This window comes from Dasypus novemcinctus, chromosome X (assembly GCF_030445035.2).
Source record: "Dasypus novemcinctus isolate mDasNov1 chromosome X, mDasNov1.1.hap2, whole genome shotgun sequence".
Lineage (NCBI taxonomy): Eukaryota > Metazoa > Chordata > Mammalia > Cingulata > Dasypodidae > Dasypus > Dasypus novemcinctus.
In genome coordinates this window covers 81068360-81086528 of record NC_080704.1, presented here as the reverse complement: position 1 = coordinate 81086528, position 18169 = coordinate 81068360, and the positions used below count along the sequence as shown (strand labels likewise).

Below are 18169 nucleotides of genomic sequence, written 5' to 3'. Positions count from 1 at the left end.
GCTGTGGAGAAAGTGGCCATGGTGGCTGCTGGGTGTAGGGAGTGGGAAGAAGAGATGAGATGTGTGGGCATTTTCTGGACTTGAAGTTGTCCTGGGTGGTGCTGTGTGGACAGTTACCAGACATTGTATGTACTCCCATGGCCCACTGGGTGAACTGTGGGAGAGTTTGGGCTATGGTATGGACCATTCACCCTGAGCTGCAGCAGTGCTCAGAGATGGATTCACCAAGTGCAATGAATGTCTCATGATGATGGAGGAGGTTGTTGTTATGGGGTGAGGAGTGGGGTAAGGAGGGGTGGGGGTATATGGGGACCCCATATTTTTTGAGTGTAACTTTAAAAAAATAAAGACAAAAATCCAAAATAAAAGATTATAAAAATAAAGATAAAATGATGACCAGACAACAGCAAAAAAATGACAGACCATACCAATAATCATGAAAACATGGCCCAATCCAATGAACAAACTAAAAACCAGGAAGAGGAGCCGAACATCGAAAAAATAATCAAAGCTCTCAAAGCATATATCATGGACCCATTTAATGAAGTGAAGAAGAAGATTAAGGATATTAAGAAAACACTTCGAGAGCATACAGAATAAATTGAAAACATACACAAACAGATAATGGATATGATGGTGATGAATGGCACAATCCAAGAAATCAAAAATACACTCTCAGCAAATAACAGCAGATTTGAAGAGGCAATGGAAAGAATTAGTGATGTGGAAGACAGTACATCTGAAAGCAAATAGATAGTAGAATTGATCAATAAAAAGATAGAAAACACCCAGCAGGGACTTAGGGACCTGAAGGACAATGCACAATGCACAAACATATGTATTATATGCATCTCAGAAGAAGAAAAGAAGGGAAAGGAGACAGAAGGGGTGTTGGAGGAAATAATGGCTGAAAATTTACCAAACCTATTCAGTGAGATTGATGACATGTCCAGGAAGCAAAACACCTCCAAAACATAATAAATCCCAACAGGCCTACAACAAGATACATACTTGTCAAATAATCCAATGCTCAAGAGAAAGAGAAAATACTAAAGATAGCAAGAGCAAAGAGAACCAGCACTTACAACAGAAACTCAATAAGATTAAGAGCTGATTTCTCATCTGAAGCCATGGAGGCAAGAAGGCAGTGGTATGACATAGTCAAGGTACTAAAAGAAAAAAATTTCCAGGTAAGAATATTCTATCCAGCAAAGCTGGCATTCAAAAACAATGGAGAGTTCAAATATCCAGAGATAAAAATAAACTAAGAGAGTATGCCAATAAGAAACATGCTCTTCAAGAAGTAATAAAAGGAGTTCTGCAGGAGGAAAGAAAAAAATAGGAGAGAAAGAGTTGAAGGAGACTGTAAGTACAACTAACAAGACAAAAAAAAAACATATGACATACACAAACCCAAGCGTAATTTAACTAATGCAATTCCTTGAGAATAATAACAATGGATGGGGAAACGGACTTTGGCCCAGTGGTTAGGGCATCCGTCTACCATATGGGAGGTCCGCGGTTCAAACCCCAGGCCTCCTTGACCCGTGTGGAGCTGGCCATGCGCAGTGCTGATGCGCGCAAGGAGTGCCGTGCCACGCAAGGGTGTCCCCCGCATGGGGGAGCCCCACGTGCAAGGAGTGCGCCCGTGAGGAAAGCCGCCCAGCATGAAAAGAAAGAGCAGCCTGCCCAGGAATGGCACCGCCCACACTTCCCGTGCCGCTGACGACAACAGAAGCGGACAAAGAAACAAGACACAGCAAATAGACACCAAGAACAGACAACCAGGGGAGGGGGGGAAATTAAAATAAAAATAAAAATAAATCTTTAAAAAAAAATGGATGAAACTCACCTGTTGAAAGATGCAGATTGGAAGAAAGAATAAGGAAACATGACCCATCTATATTCTGTCTACAAGAAACCATCTTATGCCCAGGGATTCAAGGAGGCTGAAAGTGAATGGCTGGAAAACAATCTTACAGGCAAACAATAACCACAAATGGGCAGGATTAGCTATATTCGACAAAATAGACTTCAAGTGTGAAATTGTAAGAGACAAATATGGACACTACGTATTAGTAAAAGGGGTACTCTTTCAAGAAGAAAGAACAATCATAAAAAAATTATGTTCCTAACCAGGGCACTTCAAAGTATGTGATGGAAACACTGGAAAAATTAAGTAAAGGAATAGATGCCTCTACAATTATAGTGGGAGAATTTAATACACCACTATCACCATTTGACAGAACATCTCAACAGAGAATAAATAAAGAAACAAATACTTTGAACAATATACCAGATGAGCTGGATCTAATAGATATATACAGAATATTACACCCAAATACAGCAGGATATATTCTTCTCAAGCACACATAAATCATTTTCAAAAATAGACCACAAGCAAGGACACAGAGAAAGTCTCAGTAACTTCAGAAATATTGAAATCATACAAAATAATTGCTTTGAGCACAGTGGAAAGGAGCTGGAAATCTGCAACAGCCAGGGATCCAGATTAGAAATCAAGATATGGAAGTTAAACAACACACTCTTAGACAAACTGTGGGTCAAGGAGGAAATCTCAAAAGAAATCAGTAACTACCTAGAAACTAACAAAAATGACAACATATCAAAACTTGAGATGTGGAGGCGTTTTTGGGACTTGGAGTTGTCCTGGGTGATGCTGTAGGGATAGTTACCAGACCTTGTATGTCCTCCCATGGCCCACTGGGTGGAACGTGGTAGAGTGTGGACTATGATGTGGGCCATTGACCATGAGGTGCAGCAGTGCTCTGAGATGTATTCATCAAATGCAATGAATGTCTCATGATGATGGAGGAGACTGTTGTTATGGGGGGAGGAGTGGAGTGAGGGGGGTGGGGGGTATATGGGGATCTCATATTTTTTAATGTAATATTAAAAATTAAAGACAAAAAACATATCAAAACTTATGGGATGCAGCAAAAGCTTTAATGAGAGGGAAATTCATAGGCATAAATTCATGCATCAAAAAAGAAGAGCTAAAATTGAAGACCTAACTACACACTTGGAGGAATTAGTAAAAAAACAACAAAATAACAATAAAGGAATAAGAAAGAAAGAAATAATAAAGATCAGGGCAGAACTAAATGAAATAGAAAAAAAGAATACACTTGAAAAGATAAACAAAACCAAGAGCTGGTTCTTTGGGAAGATCAATACAATTGACAAGCGAATAGCTAGACTAACAAAGAAAAAAAAAAGAGAAAAGATGCAAATACACAAAATAAGAAATGAGAAAGGGGATATCACCACTGACCCCACGGAAATAAAGACTATCATAAGAGGATACTTTGAAAACCTATATGCCAACAAGAAGGACAATTTAGAGAAAATGGACAAATTCGTAGAAAAACACAAGCAGCCTAAATTGACGAAAGAAGAAATTGATGATCTCAACAAAGCAGTTACAAGTAAAGACATAGAATCAGTCATTAAAAACCTCCAAACTAAGAAGAACACTTGGCCAGATGGCTTCACAGGTGAATTCTACCAAACATTCCGGAAAGAACTAACACCAATTTTGCTTAAACTCTTTCAAAAAATTGAAATGGAAGGAACATTGCCTAACTCATTCTATGATGCCAACATTAACCTAATACTAAAGCCAAACAAAGATACCACAAGAAAGGAAAATTGCAGACCAATCTCTCTAATGTAACACTGTGCAAACTCTTCAAATAAGTACTTGCTAAGCATATTCAATAACACATTAAATGAATTATAAAACACGATCAAGTGGGTTTTATTCCTGGTAGGTAAGGATGGTCCAACATAAAAAAAATCAATTAATGTAATACATCACATAAAGAGATCAAAGGAAAAAAAACACATGATCATACCCGTCGATGCAGAAAAAGCTGTGACAAAATACAGTAACTGTCCTGATAAAAACACTGCAAAATATAGGAATAGAAGGAAACTTTCTGAACATGATAAAGGGTATATATGAAAAACCCACAGCTATCATTATTTACAATGGTGAAATCCTAAAAATTTTCCCTATAAGTTCAGGAATAGTGCAAGCATGCCCAATATTACCCCTCCTATTTAACATTGTGTTAGAAGTACTTGCTCAAACACTTAGGCAGTAACCAGATATAAAAGGCATCCAGACTGGAAAGGAAAAAATAAAACTTTCACTATTTGCAGATGACATGATCCTATATATAGAATGCCCTGAGAAGTCTACAACAAAGCATCTATAACTTATAAATGAGTTCAGTAATGTCGTAGGTTATAAGATCAGTTCACAAAAATCAGTAACATTTCTGTATACTGATACAGAGCAATCTGAGGAGGAAATCAAAAACAAATACCATTTACAATAGTAAATTAAAAGTCAAATACCTAGGAATAAATTTAAATAAAAGTAAAAGAGTTACACACAGAAATCTACACAACACAGATCAAAGTAATCAAAGAAGACTTAAATAAATGGAAGAATATTCCCTGTTCATGGATAGGAAGACTAAATATCATTAAGATGTCTATCCTACCAAAACTGATCTACAGATTCAGTGCAATTCCAATAAAAATCAGCACAGCACTTTTCAAAAATTTTATTTTATTTATTCATTTTTAAAAAAATATTACATTCAAAAAATATGAGGTCCCCATTCACCCCCACCGCCCCCACCACACCACTCCCCCCACAGTAACACTCTCTGCCATCATCATGACACATCCATTGCATATGCAGAGTACATCTCTGGGTATCGCTGCACCCCATGGCCTATGGTCCACACCATAGCCCACACTTTCCCACATTCTATCCAGTAGGCCATGGGAGAACATACAACATCCAGCAATTGTCCCTGCAGCACCACTCAGGACAACTCCAAGTCCCGAAAATGCCTCCACATCTCATCTCTTCCTCCCATTCCCCACACCCAGCAGCCACCATGGCCACTTTTTCCACACCAATGCCACATTTTCTCGATTATTAACCACAATAGTTCATGAATAGAATATCATTAAGTCCACTCTAATCCTTACTGTATTCCTCCTTCCTGTGGACCTTGGCTTGGTTGTGTCCATTCCACATCTATGTCAAGAGGGGGCTTAGATTACACATGGATACTGGTGCTTTCAGTTGTAGGCACTCTCGGCTCCATGGTGTGGTGGTTGACATTCTTCAACTCCATGTCATCTGAGTGGGGTAAGTCCGATAAATCAGAGTGTAGGAGCTGAATTCTGTTGAGGCTCAGGGTCTGAAGCACAGAACTTTTTAATGAACTTGAAAAATTAAGTATGGAATATATTTGGAAAGAAAGATGTCACAAATAGCCAAAGACATATTGAAAAAGAACAATGAAACTGGAGGAATCACACTGCCTGACTTAAAACATACTACAAAGCTACAATGATCAAAACAGCATGGTATTGGCAAAAGGATAGACACACAGACCAATGGAACTGAATTGAGAGTTCTGATATAGATCCTCACATATACAGTCATCTGATATTCAACAAGGCCACCAAGCCCACTCAACTGGAAGAGAATGTCCTCTTCAACAAATGGTGCTTGTAGAACTGGATATCTGTATGCAAAAGAATGAAAGAGGATTACCATCTCACACCTTATGCAAAAATCAATGAAAGATGGATGAAAGACCTAAACATAAGTGCCAGGGCCATAAAGACCTTGGAAAACAATGTAGGGAAGCATCTACATGAATTTGTAATATGAAATGGCTTTATGAACTTCACACCCAATGCAAAAGCAGCAAAAGAACAAATAGATAAACAGGACCTCCTCAAAACTAAAGCCTTTTGCACCTCAAAGGAGTTTGTCAAGAAAGTGAAAAGACAGCCTACTGAAAGCAAGAAAATATTTGGTAACCATATATCTGATAGGCAACTAATATCCAGCATATATAAATAATTCCTATATCTCAAAAATAAAAAGACAAACAACCCATTTTAAAAATGGTCAAGAGATTTGAACAGATGCTTCTCCAAAAAAGAAACACAAATAGCTAAAAAGCACATGAAAATGTGCTCAAAATCACCAGCTGTTAGTGAAATGCAAATCAAAACTACAATGAGATACGATCTAACTCCCATTAGACAGGCAGCTATTTAAAGAATAGAAGACTACAAGTGTTGGAAAGGATGTGGAGGAATGGGAACACTCATCCAATGCTGGTGGGAATGCAGAAGGATCCAGACATTCTGGAGGACAGTTTGGCATTTTCTCAAAACACGAGAAAAATACTGAGGACTAAATTTAATAAAGATGTAAAAGACTTATACACAGAAAACTACACAACACTGTTCAAAGAAATCAAAGAAGACTTAAATAAATGGAAGAATATTCCCTGTTCATGGATAGGAAGACTAAATATATAGATTTGCCATATGACCCAGCAATTCCACTGCCATGTATATACCCAAAGGAAGTGAAAACAAGGACACAAAGCAATATATTCACACCAATGTTCATAGCAGCATTATTCACTATTGCTAAAAGATGGAATCAACCCAAATGTCCATCAACAGATGAATGGTTAAACAAAATGTGGTATATACATACAATGGAATACCACTGAGCTATAAGAAGCAATACAGTACAAACACAGGGGATAACATGGATGAATCTTGAGGACCTTACATTGAGTGAAGCAAGCCAGGCATTGAAAGACAAATACTACATGACCTCTCTGATATGAAGCAAGCAAACCAAGCTGTCTCAGAGAGCTAGAGACTGGAAGATAGGTTTAAAGGAAATTGGGGGGCAGAGGAAGGTTGTGACCTTATACCTACATGGCTGAAATCTATGAAAAAGTGGAGATAAGTAGTTGTACTGGAAAAGGGATAAGATAGAGGCATAGGGATTTGCAAGTTTGGGGGCCTAGGATTAGGACAATGGCTCAGATGGCCCAAGGAATGGAAGGGTTGGTTGGGGGGAACAAATGAACATGGGAGATTATCGAGTATGTGGTTGGAACTATAATGTTGAGAAAACCATTTAAAAATATAAGGAAGGTACAACTAAAAGCAGGAGAATTGCATCAAGCACCCATGTGGAATCTAAGCCCCCTCTTGATATAGATGTGGAGTGGACACAACCATTCCAAGGTCCACAGGATGGAGGAATAGAGTATGGATTAAATGGACTTACTGATATTCTATTCATGAACTATTGTGATTAGTAATCGAAGAAAATGTGGCATTGGTGTGGAGAAAGTGGCCATTGTGTCTGCTGGGTGTGGGGAATGGGAGGAAGAGATGAGATGTGGAGGCATTTTCAGGATTTGGAGTTGTCCTGGGTGATGCTGCAGGGACAGTTACCGGAGATTGTATGTCCTCCCATGGCCCATTGGATGGAATGTGGGAGAGTGTGGACTATAATGTGGACCACTGACCATGAGGTGCAGAGGTGCTCTGGGATGTATTCACCAAATCCAATGAATGTCTCATGATGTTGGAGGAGATTGTTGCTATGGGATGAGGAGTGGGGTGAAGGGGGTGGGGGGTATATGGGGACCTAATATTTCTTTAATGTAATATTTTTAAAAAAGACAAAAAATGAAATAAAATAAAGTAAAAAATATATAAGGAACGGTTACCTGTTTAAGGTGCATAATGGGGGGAATCTGGCACAGGGACAGGTTTCTAGGGACTGTGTGAGTCCTCATCTTGTAATAGTGCATTATATCATTGGGTGGAAATGCATACAATGAGTGGGTAGGTGTACCCACATCCTAGGGAGTCCTGATGTTCTCAAACTTAAGGAAATGTGTCCCTCGATAGAATTGGTGGCTCCCAATGGGGGAGGACAGTCTAGTATGTCAAACCCCTCAGCATTGTTGCAAGTATCTGTGAATCTGGTTCTTCAAACAGTGAAGGTTGGTTGTCACCGTGGGACCTGAGGGGAGGGGAAGAGAAGAATAGAATTGATGAAAGCAGGGTGACTGGTGGGCAATGGAAGTGTTTCACAAGATCATGCAATGATGGATATAGGACATGTTAAATTTCACCAAAAAAGTATAAAGGTCTATAGGCTAAAATGTAAATGATAATGTAACTAAAAATTTAGAAAATTGTAGAGTCTAAAATATGATCCATAATTTAAACCAAAATGGAACCCTGTTTGGTAGCTATGTTTCAATATCTGTATATCAACTACAGCAAATATAACATGAATATGTAAAATGATCCTTGCTGGAAAGGGAGAAAACGGCTTGATGTCAGATATATGGGAGTTTCCTATATGGTATAGGTGACTATACTGTGATCTAAACCTTTTGTGAAGACAAAATTTAAAATTTTTTAAATGGATGTAGATACTCTGGAAGGAGTAAAAGAAATTGCCTTGCCACTGTACATACAAAACAACAACTATTAGAGCAATGAAAGGCAAAACATTATAAAAACTTTTATGATGTTCATCATTTTTAATACCACAATTCATTTTTTACTTTATTTTAGTTTTTATAAATTAGTATATATTCTATTTCTAATCTTTAAACCTATCGTTACTATTTCATTTCCCTACTAATTGATTTGGCAATATATTAGACTTCATTTTTGAAGAAGTTTTGGACCACAGAGGGGTTCAACAATGGCAGGGGAGGAACACTGGTGTGTGGTGTTATTGATGGGGAACACATGGATGGGATGGAGTTCTCCAGGGCATGTATATAAAAATATTCAGATATTTGTTGGGTATTTTCATAGTAGCTACACTTACAAAAGACAACTGAGTGAGTTCTTGATTTCCTAACTAGGGGAGCTCTGTCACATTCCCTAATGGAACAGCAACAATTCCCTAAGTTCAATGGCAAAGATCAATAAAGAAGGATGGTCCAACAATGAGCCCATGATACTGATGACTATGCTTATGATCCTGTGTGCCTGAAATATGAACTAGGCCTAGAGCTGCAGGGTGCCTAAGAGTTACCTCCTGAGAGCGCCTTTGTTTTTCAAATGTGACCACTCTCTAAGCCAAACTCAGCATGCAAATGCATACCTTCCCCCCAGCATGGGACATGACTGCCAGGGATGAGCCTCCCTGGCACCAAGGGATTACTACCAAGCACCAGCTGATGATGTAACTAGAAAAAGACCTTGAATAAAGGGCCCACTCAGACCAGCACAATATCTTGATCTACATGTAATATCAGGTGTTAAAAACTACTTTTTGACCTTGAATAAAAGGGGGAAATGGAAAGGATAAATGGCTTTATATCACTATGAATCTTCAAAAAAGAGTCAGGAGGTCATCAGAGGAGTCACGCTTACACACAACTCAACAGCGTCCCAGAGACAGCCAAAGTAAATACAACCCCAGGAACAGGTTCTCCTGGGGCTACAGAGACCCACAGGTTCTATGGTCATGGCAGATGACTCTGGAGTTCAGTGCCATGTCAGTTGGCCCCCCTCTTTGGAGTTTGTGTTCCTGAGTGTGATGGAGTTGGACTCAGATGTGATATTTCCACACATGCTTCTTCTGTCACTTTTACTGGACCTGTGGTTGGTGCTGGGATTGGTATATACTCAGGAGACCTGAATCTCTGGACTATCCATGTGACAGCCAGGCCCTTAGTCTCAACAGACTAGCAACTCCTACCCTCTGATTTCTTGGACTTACCCTGGCCAGCAAACAGGGAGGTGAAAAAGGTCAACCACCACACCAGGGAGCCAAGAGTGCCTACAACTGCAAGCAGAATTGCATTCATCATCCATGTGGAATCTAAGCCCACTCTCTATATAGAGGTAGAGTGGACATAATCATCCCAGGGTCCAGAGGATGGAGGAATAGAGTATGGATTAGAGTGGACTTTCTGATATTCTACTATGGAACTATTGTGATTAGTAATGGAAGAAATTTTAGCAGAAACTGTAAAGTCAGTTTATAGATGAATGATAAACAGTAAGATGTTTGAGCAAGATATGAAAATTGCTGCAATGCATGTTAAAAAAAAAAAGTGCAACTCCATCACTAAACAATGGCCATGTACTCAGGGAATTCTTGCTGCTCTATTAGAGAAAGTAGGACTCCCAAGGATGAAAATTCAATACTCTTTCTCTTATTGTATGGGTATTCACCCATTGAGACAATGACCCATGACAACCATAGAGGCATGCCCCAGGTGAACCCCTCCCCACACATCTTCCCGTCACTGACACCCCACACCAGTGACACTTCCCTGCCACGGTTGTGACCCTTCTGTGATTCAAAACCTCCCTAAAAACAAAGCTAAAAAATAAGCAAATAATAATAATATATTAATAATAATAGTGAAATAACAAATAAAATACAAAAATAACAAAAATAAATATTCATTGAATCTTCCATATCTGTAAGATCTGTTATCTTTATGTATGGTCACCATTTCTTCTGTATGTTCTCCCATTGTCTTATTTTTTTCCTTTATCTTCAAAGAGTCTTTAGGTTACAGAAAAGTCATATAGAAAATATAGGTGATTCCCATATACTCAACCCCCTCCCCCTCTCCCAATCTCCCCTATGAAGGCCCTTGATATTGATGGTTGTACTTATGAAACTTTTCTTGTGAAATTGAAACATAGTATCATATATTGCCTAAGAGTTACCTCTTGAAAGCCTACTTGTTGCTCAAATGTGGCCTCTCTAAGCCAAACTCACCATATAAATATACTACATTTTTCTCCTGCATGGGGCATGACTCCCAGAGATGAGCCTCCCTGGTACCAAGGGATTGTCAGAAGGATTGCCCTTATGCACAACTGAGCAGAGTCTAAGAGACAGATAAAGTAGATACAATCCCCAGGTATTGGTTCCTTTGAGGGCTAAAGGGACCCATGGGTTCTATGGTCATGGCAGATAGGGTTCACTGCCATGTCAGATGGCCCTTCTTTGGAGCTGGTGTTTCTGCGTGATGAAACTGGACCCAGAGGGGATCTCTTTTCATAAGACTATCATGCTACTTTACTGGAATTGTAGTTGGTATTGGGGTTTAAGATATATTTAGGGGATTGAATCTTTTTACTGACAATATGATAACCAGGCCCTGAGCCTCAACAGACTCCAGCTCCTACAATCTGATTTATTGGACTCACCTCACTCAGCTAAGATGGAGTTGAAGAAGGACAACCACCACACCATGGAGCCTAGAGTGCCTACAACTGAAAGCAGGAGGATTGCATCCAGTATCCATGTGGAATCTGAGCCTCCTCTTGACATAGAGGTGCAATGGACACAACCAATCCAAAGTCCACAGAGAAAAGGTGGCATTGGAGTGGGAAAAGTGGACATGGTGGCTGATGGGTATGGGGAATGGCAGGAAGAGATGAGATGTGGAGGCGCCTTTGAGACTTGGAGTTGCCCTGGATGGTGCTTCAGGGGCAATCACCGGACATTGTAAATCCTCCCAGGGCCCACTGGATGGAATGGGGGAGGGTGTGGGCCATGATGTGGACCAATGACCATGAGGTGCAGAGATACCCAGAGATGTACTTACCAAATTCAATGGATGTGTCATGATGATGGGAGTGAGTGTTGCTGGGGGGGGGGGGGCGTGGTGGGGTGGGGGTGGTGGGGTTGAATGGGACCTCATATTTTTTTTATGTAATATTTTTACAAAATCAATTAAAAAATTAAAAAAAAAAGACAGGAAAAAAGAAAAGTGCCAACTAGTGTTGTGTCTGTGAAAATACCTTGACTAAAAGGTGGAAATATTAAATACAAATGAGTTTTTATGGCTAAGAGATTTCAAAGTGAGTTGGGAGATCATTCCAGAGGTTATGTTTATGCATAATTCAGCAAGATCTCATTGACTGCCACAGTAAACAGTGCCTCAAACAGCAGCGATCCTGACATCTAGAAACTGCAGGGTAGGCAGACGATCTCAGGAATTCAGCACCCTGTCAGTTGGCTTTACTTTGGAATATATGCTCTGCAATGTAACAGAGTTAGACCCCTACACATGGCTTTTCTGCCCTTTTTATTTCCAGTTCATCAGACTTATCCAGGACAACTAACAAAAGGATGATAATGGACAATGCCGATCCCAAAAACCAAGAATACCTACAACTGCAAGTAAGACAGTTCCATCTGTCTCCCCCATTGGATCTAAACCCCCTCTCAATCACAAACAGAGTAGGCATCACCATCCTAAAATCCTCAAGATTAAGGAGTGAATAAACATAAAAGGTGAATGCAACTATGGACTAATGCAACTATGGTCTTATTATTATTATAAAAATGGGAGAATTTGTATCATTGATACAAAAGCAGGGGCCACCAGAGGTTCTGAGGGAAGGAAGAGGGAAGAATAGGTGTAACATGGGGGAATTATTGGTACATTGGAATTGTCCTGCATGACATTTCAATGATGGATATAGGCCATTATATATTTTGTCAAAACCTATAAAATTGTGTGGAATAAAGTATAAACTAAATGTAAACTATAGGCCGTGTTTAGTAGCAATGCTTCAATATGTGTTCATCAAGTGTACCAAAAGTACCACACCAATTAAAGGTTGTCAATATGGGAAAGTGTGGGAGGGGTAAGGGGTGAGGTATGTGGGAATCCCCTATATTTTTATGTAATATTTATGCAATCTAAATCTTCTTTAAAAGCAAAAGTAATCCAAAAAGCAGCTCCATCTACTACTACCTAATCATGTGCTTCAGAAAAATAAAAAGTATTCAATAGTAGGTGTCAGATTCACAGACCTGAATGGCAAGACAGCCTTGACTTGTCTGTGGTAATAACAGCATGTCTATGCCTTCTCCTACCAGCCCTGTGAAGACCAGTTCTTTGAATAGTTATGGCAGCGTTGGGGCAGAAACAGTTCTGCTCCAGTTGTAACAACAGCATCTGTGACCAACATAGAAGCTACTGACATTTCTATGCCAGAAGTAAATTCCAGTGAAAGTTCAGGGTATCGAGTGAAAGCATTCCTCAAACTGCTACAAAACCAGCAATTTCGCCACCAAAATTTAAAACTTCTAGTGTTTTTTCTTTGATGTGTCTGGTAAATCAACCACCTAGACCTTCAGGAAATGCAGCATCAAAAATACCCATTCCTACAGTAGAGGTCAAGAGGACCTCCTCACCTCATAAAGAAGAAAGTGCCAAAAAAACAAAACAGAAGAGGAACAACCTGACATAAAGACAAATGCAACACAATCAAAAACTGTTCAGACAGTGGCTTCTCTGTTGGCCTCTCAGAAAACTTCCTTATAGACCTTTCTGATATCCCTCTTCTCCCTGCAAATCTTATTCCTGTTATGAAGGATTCAATAAAACAGAGATTGAATCAGTAAAAACAACCTCAGGGGTCTATAAATGGTATCTGCCAACTCAACCTGTTTTCTTCAAATTCTAAAAAAGGAGAATGTAGGGTATAAGATTAGACATAACAGGAAATGGATTTAGATTTTTCTAGTGACCTCCATTACTAGGTTAATCAGCACTTGATCAGAAGTCTAGGTTAGTATGTGAAGCCAGAAGTACTATTACTAATGTTTCAACAACATTTACATTAACTTTTCAAATGTTTACAGCCTTTGAAAAAAAACATCTCAAGCTATATTTGTATCCATATTAACATCTTGATTGGGTTTATATTTGATGGATTGTTTGGAAAATTTCCAATACAAACTGGCATAAGAATTCCTTATTCTGTGAGGATATACAATGTCCGGTGATTGCCTCTGAAGCACCATCCAGGGCAGCTCCATGTCCCAAAGATGCCTCCACCTCTCATCTCTTCCTGCCTTTCCCCATCACCGGACATTGTATATCCTCACAGGGCCCACTGGATGGAATGGGGGAGAGTATGGGCCATGATGTGGACCATTGACTATGAGGTGCAGAGGTGCCCAAAGATGTACTTACCAAATCCAATGGATGTGTCATGATGATGGGAGGGAGTGTTGCTGGGGGGGGGGGGGAGTGGTGGGGTGGGGGGGGTTGAATGGGACCTCACATATATATTTTTAATGTAATATTATTACAAAGTCAATAAAATAAAATAAAATAAAATAAAATAAAAAAAGAATTCCTTATTCTGAACAAGGCCTAGAGCTGCACGGTGCCTAAGAGTTCCCTCCTGAGAGCCTCCATGTTGCTCAAATGTGACCAGTCTCGAGGCCAAATTCAGCATATAAAAGCGTTGCCTTCCCCCCAGCATGGGACATGACTCCCGGGGATGAACTTCCCTCACACTGAGGGATTACTACCAAGTACCAGCTGATGATGTAACTAGAAAGTGACCTTGAATAAAAGGGTCAACTTGGACCAGCAGAATATCTCAGTCTACATATAATACCAGGAATTAAAAATGATTTTTGACCTGAATAAAAGGGGGAAATGGAAAGGACAAAGGAGTTTATATGGCTATGAGTCTCCAAAAAGAGCCGGGAGGTTATCAGAGGGGTTGCCTTTATGCACACCTGAGCAGAGTCCCAGAGACAGATAAAGTAGATACAACCCCAGGTATTGGTTCTTCTGAGGGCTACAGAGACCCACAGGTTCTATGGTCATGGCAGATGGAGTTCAGTGCCATGTCAGTTGGCCCTACTTTGGAGTTTGTGTTTCTGTGTGATGGAGCTGGACTCAGAAGTGATCTTTGTTCACAAGCCTCTCCTGTTACTTTTACTGGAACTGTAGTTGGTGCTGGGGTTTAATGTATACCCAGGGGACCTGAATCTCTGGACTGACCATGTGATAGCCAGGCCCTGAGCCTCAACAGTCTTGCAACTCCTACACTCTGGTTTACTGAACTTACCCCATTCATCTAACATGGAGGTGAAGAAGGTCAACCACCACACCAAGGAGCCAAGAGTGCCTACAAATGAAAGCAGGAGAATTGCATCCAGCATCCATGTGGAATCTAAACCCCCTCTTGATATAGATGTGGAGTGGACACAACCGTTCTAAGGTCCACAGGATGGAGGGATAGAGTATGGATTAGAGTGGTCTTACTGATATTCTATTCATGAACTATTGTGATTAATAATTTAAAAAATGCAGCGTTGGTGTGGAGAAAGTGGCCATAGTGGCTGCTGGGTATAGGGAGTGGGAGGAAGAGATGTGATGTGAGGGCATTTTTGTGGGTTGGAGTTGTCCTGGGTGGTGCTGCAGGGACAGTTACTGGACATTGTATGTCCTCCTATGGTCCACTGGGTGGACTGTGGGAGAGTGTGGGTTATGGTATGGACCATTGACCATGAGGTGCAGCGGTGCTCAGAGATGTATTCACCAAATGCAATGAATGTCACATGATGATGGAGAAGATTGTTTTTATGGGGGGAGGAGTGGGATGAGGGGGGTGGAGAGTATATAGGGACCTCATTTTTTTTAATGTAATATTTTTAAAAAATAAAGACAAAAATGTAAAAAAAAAAAGAATTCCTTATTCTGATGACACACTTTCATGTATTTTTTTATTAGAAAGTAGAACTAATTTTACATTTTCAATTTGATGGATTTTCATTTTTTTTTCTGAGGGATTTTCTTTTCCATTAGTCTTCAAATTGGATACCATTGCACAATGGTGTGCTGGTAGACTTCAGAGAAAGGATAGGAGTACATCTATTTCAGTCCCTGTAAAGTAGCTGTAACCCTTAAAAATTAAATGTCAACTCTAGGATAAATATTTGACATTGAAATAATAATTAGGAAGTACTTGGTTTTGATGTGGTTATGATTAAGAAATGACATATTGGCTTAATTTATAGAATTATTTTGTAGTACATAGAAATCAGCACCCAAACATCGAATATTTTCTTAGAGTTTATCACAAGTCTGTATTCTTTTGCCTTCAACCTCTTGTCTTTAAAACAAACAAAAAATGCCTTTTGCTCCCCCTTCTTCCTGTCTTTTTTTTTATTGTATGAACAATGTAGGAGGACTTATTTCATTTTTAAAATGCCAGTATTTTCTTAAACTATTATGCGAAACCAGTAACCCTGTGGCCACATGACACAGAACACTAAATTTTGGTCCCAAGGCTGAAACTTTAGGGTGATGAACAGAAATGTTTGTGAAACATGATATTTATTTTGGATGGCCACTTGGTCTCTGAATATGAGAAATTTGTATACTCCACAGAATTCCTGTCTATAGTAAAGTTGATTTTTCAATTTTAAACATATGGGCAAAAAAGGATGTTCTCCAAGTATTTTAAACTATTTTCTTTTATATTAAGTGGTTTAACAAAATTTGTCAATAGGGTTTACATATAGAAACATTTTTTAGAGTTCCTGTCATTTTAATTAGATTCGCCATGAAAAGCAGTATATTCAGCTAACCACTCTGCCCTCCTCCTCCACCTAACCCCCATCTGCCTTCAGATGAAAACAACACAAGAATCCTCCTGGTGATCTTCCCTACGCCCATTATGGCAAGAATTGCCACTAAATGGACTCAGCTGCTCCCATACAGCATGAAACAGAATGGATAAAAATAGCTTTAAGAAGAGTTTTGTTGGGCTATTATCTTAGGGTGGAGGAAGAGACAAGGAAAGGGGCAAATGTTGGTGAGATCTGGGAATCTGTTGGAGATCAGAATTTTCCTGATGGACACAGAGCAAATGGTTTACACAGAAAGGGGTGATGTCTAAGAGGACAGGGATGGGGATAGCCTAGGCTGAAAGTTTTTTCTCAAGTATATGTGCGAAGGTAAGGGAGGCTGAAACTTCATTCTCCTTCCTCCCTCTACTTCTCCCCAAGTTCCCACACAGAACAGTAGGGGCCTCCTGAACAGAGAACAGAATCACAAGTCTCCCAATGTTTCATTTTTGATCCCAGCAGGGCACACCCCCTGGTACTGTCTGATCCTTTCTCCCAGCTCAGGATTGCTTCTCTTTGCCTATGAACACCAGGGTCTGCAGGATGTCAGGCAGAGATATGACCACATCGTTGACAGCCACCACCACAATTCAGCAAACCTCTGCATCCACCAGCCTGTTGATGATAGTTTCCAGAGTCTCATGCAAATAACACTTGAGGATACTCTCAAAGTAGTGGGATTTATGTAGGAGAGATTTGATTACAGACACATCCAAGTTGTTTTATTTCTTTTCAGCTGCCATATTGATAACAGCAAACTTGGAGTAGATGTCCACCACACATTCTTCCTCATCTAGCACTGACCGGGCAGAGACTCTGTGCTGCTCAAAGATGTCCAAAGTCACATAGATAGGGGTAATAGTGTAGACCATAGCAAATGGTGGCATAGGTACCAATCTGCAGCTCCTCCAGAGATTTACATATGACCTCTGGCTCAGGAAACTCAGTGAAAATCAATTTGAGGAACTTGAGGATTTGTTTGTGAGGATGTACAAGGGGCTCACTGTCCAAGTCAATAAATGGCAACCTGTGGATCTTGTTTCAAATTAATGATGATACAGCATGATTTATGCCATGTCTCATGACTGGGTTTTGCTTTGTTTTATAGTATTTGTACTTCTTGTATTTTTCAAGAGCAATTTTGTAAACAGATGATATATTTCTCCATTGAAAACACAATTTAAGAAAAGCACAATTGGGAAACGGACTTGGTCCAGTGGTTAGGGCATCCATCTACCACATGGGAGGTCCGCAGTTCAAACCCCGGGCCTCCTTGACCCGTGTGGAGCTGGCCCATGCGCAGTGCTGATGCGCACAAGGAGTGCCGCGCCACGCAGGGGTGTCCCCCGCGTAGGGGAGCCCCACCTGCAAGGAGTGCGCCCCATACAGAGAGCCACCCAGCCGAAAGAGAGTGCAGCCTGCCCAGGAATGGTGCCACCCACACTTCCCGTGCCGCTGACGACAACAGAAGCGGACAAAGAAACAAGACGCAGCAAATGGACACAGAAAACAGACAACGGGGGGGAGGGGAAATTAAATAAATAAATAAATCTTAAAAAGAAAAAAAAAAAAGCACAATTACCCCTGCCGAAATTTAAAAAAATGAAGACTGAACCCAGACACTCATCACTGTCTCACACTCCCAGAACTTGCCCTATAGGCAGAAGGAACTTGATGATAGCAAGGAGGTGAGGATGTACAACCACCACACCAAGGAACTGAGAGGTCTACAACTGCAATCAAGAGCGTCCCATCCATTGGCCATATGGAATCAAAGCCTCCTCTCAATTAGAGGTGGGCATCCCCATCCCAGAATTCTTAGAATTGGGGAATAAAATATGG

At 40.2% G+C, this 18169-nt stretch overlaps 1 pseudogene; it reads right to left on the bottom strand.

The window, feature by feature from the left end:
* Positions 1-16827: 16827 nt before the first annotated feature.
* LOC131277127 (5'-AMP-activated protein kinase subunit gamma-1 pseudogene) lies at positions 16828-17410 on the bottom strand (annotated as a pseudogene).
* Positions 17411-18169: the final 759 nt, after the last annotated feature.